This window comes from Manis javanica, chromosome 4, assembly GCF_040802235.1.
Source record: "Manis javanica isolate MJ-LG chromosome 4, MJ_LKY, whole genome shotgun sequence".
NCBI classification, from domain to species: Eukaryota; Metazoa; Chordata; class Mammalia; order Pholidota; family Manidae; genus Manis; species Manis javanica.
The window spans coordinates 163,989,214-163,996,733 of NC_133159.1; the positions used below are offsets into that span (position 1 = coordinate 163,989,214).

At 42.4% G+C, this 7,520-nt stretch overlaps 1 protein-coding gene across 1 annotated transcript in view; it reads right to left on the reverse strand.

Annotated features, from left to right (window-relative positions):
* Positions 1–7,520, reverse strand: part of LOC140849250 (serine/threonine-protein kinase TAO1-like) — a 177,568-nt gene that overhangs the window by 98,749 nt on the left and 71,299 nt on the right.

Below are 7,520 nucleotides of genomic sequence, written 5' to 3' on the forward strand. Positions count from 1 at the left end.
TACTGGGTCATAAAACTAATCTTAACAAGTGAAAAAATTTCACTTCATACAAAATGTTTTCTGATAAGAGGGTAATAAACTTAAAATCAGTAACAAAACAGTTAAAAGAAAAACAGGACCTCAAGTGTGGAAATTAAATACACCTTGAGATAACCCATGGGTCAATAAAGACATTTCAAGGGCAAAGAGAAAACAATATGAATTGTGTGAAAATAGAAATACAACATGAAATTTACAGGATTCTTACACAGAAATTAAGGCACTAAATCACAGTAGAAAGAAAACTCCAAAGAATAATCTAAGCTCCCATCTTAAAAATCTAGAAAGAGAAAAGCAAATAAAACCAAAGCTAAATATAGAAGGAAATACTAAAGAACAGAATGGAAATCAATGAAACTAGACAACAAAATCTGTAAAATCAAAAGCTAGTTCTTTGCAGGGAAAAAAATGTCAATAAAACTGAAAGAACTCTGCCAAGCTAACCAAAGGAAACAAGAGCAAATTACCCAAAAGAGGGCATATCACTATATTCCTAAAGACATTGAAAGGATAAGCAAATAGCATAAACAGCTCTAAGCTCGTAAACTTGACAAAATAGCTGAAATAGACAAATTAGTTGGTAGTGGTGCTTATAAAATACCAAAGCTCGGTCAAGAAGAAATATAGAGCTGCCTCTCCCACCCAGATGACAAACTGTGGCGGCTCAGGCTCAGACCTCAAGGAGGCACCGGCTTCCACTGCCTCAGCCCCTACAGCACGGCCATCAGCGCACTGCTGCCAAAAAGAACAAGGCACAGTGACAGTACGGGTGTCTGGGGCTGGAGGCGCAGCAGGGGGCATGGGACGCAGGGTGGCGCAGGCTGGAGAGCTGGCTGAGCTGAGCGGGGAAGCTGTCACTAGGCGGTGCGGCATCCTCAGAGGGGGCCGTGTCTAACGGGGTTTACCCGCTGCTCAACACTGCCAATGGAGCAGTGAGGCCGATGGTGTTCAGCACACCCCTAGTGGACTTCCTGATTGCAGCTGGAGGATGCCACATCTCTATTCCCAGATGTCATGACTGGATACTGCCTGAACCATGCTGGCTTTGAGGCCTTGAACACACATGGAATTCAGCTCATCTCCCTAGCTGCCCATAAATTCATCTCAGATATTGCCCACAATGCTCTGCGGCACCACAAAATGAAGGGAGTACACTTAACCATGGAGGAGTTGACCCCTGCCCTCAGTGAGTACAACATCAGTGTAAAGAAGCCACACTACTGACAGGATTGGTTTGAAGATGGCGGCATGAGAGGTGAGACAGAGGCCTCCTCCCAAAACCACATAGAGCATGAAAATATAATTAACACAGCTAATCCTGTGTGACCAATCCAAACGGAACAATATTTGTATTAGAGTTGGGGAAGTAATTAAAATGGCAAAGATCAAGGGTAAGGACAGAGTATTAAAAGAAGCCAGAGAGAAACACCTGCTTGGGGATAAAGCTCAGTGAAGAGGAAACACGTATTTACCAGGTGAAGGAGGCCTCGAGTTCAATCAAATGCGTTCTCCTCTGGATTTACTCAGCATGGCAATTACAAAATGTCACAGAATCTTGGTATTAATTAAATACGTTTTTTCCCTTTTTACATGTGTTTGACAAAGAGTATCAAGATTTGTTTTGACCCATTGAAAACTACTTCTTTATGGTGGCACAATGTCATCATGTTAATGAAAAAAACAATCTCCAAACTACATTCAGTATGGAAGGAGTTTTAAAAAGTCAGAGCCTGAGCGCCCACATCTTGTAAGGCTTGGTAATACTATCAGCAACACAGTCAGCAAGGCCCCCCAGAGGCAGCTCAGCAGCCCCGCTGGCAAAGTGCTCAGAGCCAGTCAGGGCTGCGCTACCCGGACTTCAAGGATAACGAATCTATAGACGCTCTGCCATCTGTTTTCCACTTTCAGGGTCGTGTGAGAAGTTATCCTAACAGGAAACAACCCCAAAAGCCCCTTGCCGACTGGAAGGAGTCAGTAAAATGGGGTGTATGTATGTAGGAGAAGCATAGAGAGGGGGAGGGAGGAGGAGGAGGAGGAGGAGGGAAGGAAGGGAAAACAAGCGGGAGGGACAGGGAGAAAGAAGGCAGAACGTTAGGAAGGAGCTAAGGATGTGGGGAGCCTTCACCGGCACAGAGCCCAGGAGGAGCGCCAGACTCGCACACCCCAGAGCCAAGTGTTCGTCTCTAAACTGCCACCTCCTCCACTCCCCACCCTGTTTGAAACCTTCCCCACATGCAAAGGAAGACACATGACTTCAAATCGGGACCAGCTTAGGACGGAGCTCTTCTGAATGTGTACAATAGATCTGAGTCATTTGTTCGTTTTGTAAACATGAAGAAATCACACTTTTAAAACTTCCTCCTTCATGACTTCACAGTACTTGATAATATGCTTAGCATGGAACATTTACCCTTTTCCTTATCCATACCCAAAGATGTCAAGAGGTACAGATTTTTTTCACTCATTGAGACAGGTGACAATTAAGAGAGAGCTCAGTAGGGCGGCAGAAGCGGGAGGGACAGTGGCCGTGGTGTCTAAAGCCTAGGCCGGGCCACACAGCACTGAGGAGCAGCCCAGGAGAGCATTTCACCAAGGCCGCTGCCTTCCTCTAGGAAACCATCCCACTCAGCTCCCCAACCCCCAAGTGCCCACTCAGTCAATCAGTGGTAATGACCTGTTTATGCCACTGTCATCCCCCCCCGATCTGTAAACAACTGAAGAACAGGGACCATTTTTGTTCATCTCTGTGTCCCATGCATGGCACATGGTAGGGGCTCAGTTTCAGTAGCTGGAATCCAAACTTGTGGCGTCTTTGGTGGGTTAAAAATTGCTCCCTCGCTTTTCTGTGGAAAAGGAGTTCTGCATAAGACCTAGAGAAGAGTTCTGGGAGCCATGGATTCAGGAGGGTGGGTCACCTCTAGACCTAGGTACCACTTGGCTCTATCATAAATTGGGGGATACATGCTAAATTTCCTGTTTCTTCCCATTTATTTCATTAGGATAATTAAGATGAGATAAAATGAGGAAAAACTTAATGTATGTATCAAAGTAGTAACAAAAACATCATGAGTATGGATAACCTGGCGGGTGGGGTGGGGGGACAGTTTCTGAAAAGGCAAAGCAGGATGACTGGTTGATCTTGTTTTCATCTGCAAAGCCTACGGGTGTCCAAGCGTTAGCACTCGTGTTAAGTCCACACGCTTCATTCATGGGCGCCAGATGACAGCCCGGAGGCAAGGGCAAGAAGAGACTGGAAGGCAGGGACAAAACAAAGTAAGCATAAGGAAGGCGTGGAGAAAAGAGGGTCTCAGAACTTATTTTACAGACTCGATAGGAACATAAAAAGGTCTCAAATCTCTGCCTTTATGAGCTTGTGATGAGGATGATGCGGTTGGGTCACAGCTACTTCCCTTTTCTTAATTTTGCTCCATTTCCCCTACTCTAGACCTGGTGGTAAACAGCGAGATGCCACGGGACAATCAACACACGACGCCCAACGCTGCAGGACATGGCCAGCCTCCGCCTCCCCAGTGTCTCTGACTACAGCTCTCCTCCGTGGCTAGAAATTCCCTTAAGACGCAAGAGAAGCACGGTGAGGGAACCGGATGGGGGAGGCCTCCCTCTCTGAGGCCCTCAGCTGCGAGCCCTGTGAAGGAGAAGGTAGGATATTCATATCGAAATTTCACAACAGTCTAGAGAGCGAATAAAGGAGGCAGGCCAAAAATACATGAAGGGTGACTATCAAGGAGGTAGGGAAATTATGTAGGGGAGGTAATGAGCACACTAATTATAATAGTCCTAATTAGGGGAAAGGGAGCAAAATAAAGAAAAGGGAAGTTTCAGTGTTCAGGAAAAACTCTGCTGGGCCCATTAAAGGAGCGATGAGCTCCTCAGCCTCTTCACACAGACCGAAGGCCATTCAACTTGACCAAGTTGCTTCAGAATGAGCTAAAATTATTTAAAGGGAATTTTATTTTTGTTACCCAAACTAGACTAGGTTACTTGATGACACACAGAAACCTCTTGTATCTAATTTTATCATTCTGTTCTCAATTCTAAGTTAAACAGTACAGTAGCTCATGATAAAAAGCCTGTGACTATTTCATTCCAAAAATATGATTTGACATGTAGGGAGATCAAAACTGGCAAAGCGAGAACAAGGAAAAAGAATGAAATATAGTCAAATATGCTTCAATTCACAACAGATTTACAGATGAGAGCTAGCAAAAAGGAATATTAAAAGTAGGACTTGTTTCTCTTATTTTTCAGAACTAATTCAATTTCCTTATTTTTCAGTTAATACATAGATGGCAATTAAACTTGATCCTTGTCAGTAAACAGTAAGGAACATTAGCTTTCAAGTTTTAACCTAATTTCATAATGACAGTCTAGAACAACTCTCACACCAGTTGAATAACTGACTGTGGTTAACCTTCATGTTGTACTAAGAGACTGCAGTATTAGAGTTTATGGTTTCTTTCCTAGCATCAGGAGTAAAACTTTAAGAAAATGTATTTTTTCTTCCTCATTAGCCCAAGGTATGATTCGTGCCACTTTCATTTGGTGAATGTTTGCTGACCACCACTATTTCTGAGGCACAGAGGATATAGAGGCTGGGGACTGAAACATACAAGTAAACCGGTGACTACAGCCTAGCATGCGGGGCACCAGTGTAGACATGAGCTTAGGAGGCTGTGGGAGCTCACAGGAAGGCTCTAAACAGGAAGGCAGGAGGGATGCTGACACTGGGAGGAATCTTGAAGGAAAAGGAGGTGAGATGAACAAAGGCCAAGAGTGAGTGAGAGAAAGCAGGCTTGCACCCATCATCCTCAGCGGGCGTTCAAGAGCAGCAACTCCAACACGTACAGATACAGTTACATACACTGTAATAAGTTAAGTAATAAACACCTTTTAAAGTGGTTTTCTGATGTTACTTGGTATTTTAATCCATATAATTATTTAAAGGTCTCCTGAAATGTAAGCTATATACAGGTGCTTGACTGCTTCCTCTTCCACCCACCCACCTACCACCATTAACTGAGGGTTTATCATGCCTGGTGGGCCCTGCATATACCAAGGTCAGAAAGACATAGCCCCTGATCTCAAGGACTAACTGTCTAGTGTTGGAACAGAAAGTACCATTAAAATACAGTGTGGTAAGTAATATGAGTTTCAGCAGTGGGCTCCAGAGGAGAAAGATGATTCTAAGCAGGGTAGGAGGGCTGCTGCTGGGCCCCTGGGTGGGAGTGATCAAGATGCCTTTAGAGACAATGACTAAGGCTACTTGCCATCTCTGTATTAGTTCTGAGTGTGTGGCTCAGGAATGCCAGGGGAGGATGGAACACAGCTAGACCTGAATGACACCAGATATTGCTAAGTGATGACCCTTCCATAGCAGCTAAAGTGACAGGGCACTTAAAGAAATTTATCCTCTCTGCATGTGAATTACAAACATACAACATTTTTTGACAAGATTTCTTAGGGTAAATCATATCTTGTGAGGAGGTACTCGGAGCTCTCCCCAGCTTGTCTGCTCATGCTTGCTCTTTATGTCAGTAGTAAATTCAGGGCTAGAGCTATAAATAAGTTTTCAGAGAATGCTTTAAAAACAACCTTTGGTCTGATTTCAGATCCTAAGATGTCTTAAAGCACCCCGATGGCCTGATTCAGTCTTTATCAAAAAACCTTTTCCATAAACATGCAATTTCATCATACATATTACTCCTGTAATAAATTTCATTTAAAATCCTACTTCTGACAACAGGCACTATATTTTGAAAGGATAGACAGCCTGCAGGCAGATTTTAAAGCAGAGTTTACAACACTCAGGATTTTATAATGCAGGTTTTCATCTTGTACAAGATTAACTATATACTTGCTAACTTGATTTTTCTTTTCTTTTCTGTATTGCTTCTGAGGTTCTGATGAAATGTTTGCTGCCACTGCTAATGAAATTCAGAAAAGGACCATTGGTTTTTTTACTTTGCTTGGGAATTTTGATGCAATAGATGTTTTCACACTGCTGTCAGAACAAATAAGATTTGTTATTTCTAAGTGTAGAAAGAACATAGCTTTTCAAAAGAAAAGTGAAAAGAGAATTCAAGCAAAAGGGACTTAGGGAAATCTGGCAGGAAGAAAGTTTTGTGTTCTGTTGATCTGAGTGCATGAGAAAAATGTTTTTAAGAGCTTTTATATCAAAGGCAATTTTTTTCAACCACCATCTAGAAGAGAAAAACACAGTGCCTTGAAGTCAACTGTTTGTTAATTATAAGAAAATAGTGCTTTGGTGGAAAGTGCACCAGAATGACTGAAAGTTCCCAGCTCTGCAAGCAAACAGCTGTGTGACCTGGGAGCGGTGCCACTTAACACTATTGTTCTTGACCTTGCCCTTCCTCCAATCTGAGAAAGGGCTGAGAATAGGAAGGAGGTAGACTCTGTAGTTTCAAAAACCATTCAGTTTTAAATCCTCTATCCTTGCAGTCATTGTCAAAATTATGCCCAGAGAGGAATCAGGGTACAAACAAACAAAGATTTTCCTGAATATTTAGGTAGTTGCCTCCAATGACTTCATTTGATCGTAAGGGAAACCCGCTGCCTTCAAGAGTCAATCTATTTGCAAACCAAACTTGCACAACATCCTAATTTGTTACAGAAATAAGTGGCCATTAGTAACTTAGGCCACTCGGCTAGAATCTCTCATGCTCTGCAGTGGATTAGAACCTTAGCTCTACATCTGCAGGTCACTGTCTTAGCCACAGACTGGAACTTTCTAAACCAAGTCCAACAAAGGAGCTGTGAGTAAAGGGAATATTCTTTCTTTGGGGAGTTTTATTTTTTAACAAAGTGAGAGTACCAAAAAACAAATTTTTACTCTCTGAAGTTTTATTTTAGTCATTTTTAAGCCAATAATATTCCAATACTGTGTTGTGGTTCAATGTTGTGAGCGGAAACTGAGAGACAGGCAATTCAACCTTGGATTCCTCTATGGTCCACATGTTAATTATGCTGTGTCATGAGGGCCATGTTCCATCCCTGAGCTGTTATGCTGACAGCCCTCCTTGACCATCAAACCATACTTTTCATCTGTGCATCTCTTTATGTATTGTAATACATAATTACATTTAATTGTCATATTATCCTAACCTTACTGATATTCACAGAGGTTAAGTGCTTTTAAGTTGATCACAGTTACTACACAAGCAGAATGAGTGTAAACCCAGTTCTCTTTATTCTAAATTCAGTGCTTTCCTAATGAAATGCCAGAGGACCAGTGGTTAATAATTACTGTGCATTTACTATGTGTCAAACATGGGCTAAGAGTTACATGTCAGGTTATCTTATTCTATCATGATAATAATTCTATGCTGTAGATATTATTACTAACCCCACTTACAGATGTGGAAAGTGAGACCACAGAGAGGTTACATAACATGCCCAAGGTCAGAGAATTATCAAGAAGCACAATCAAGATTCAAAGGCAG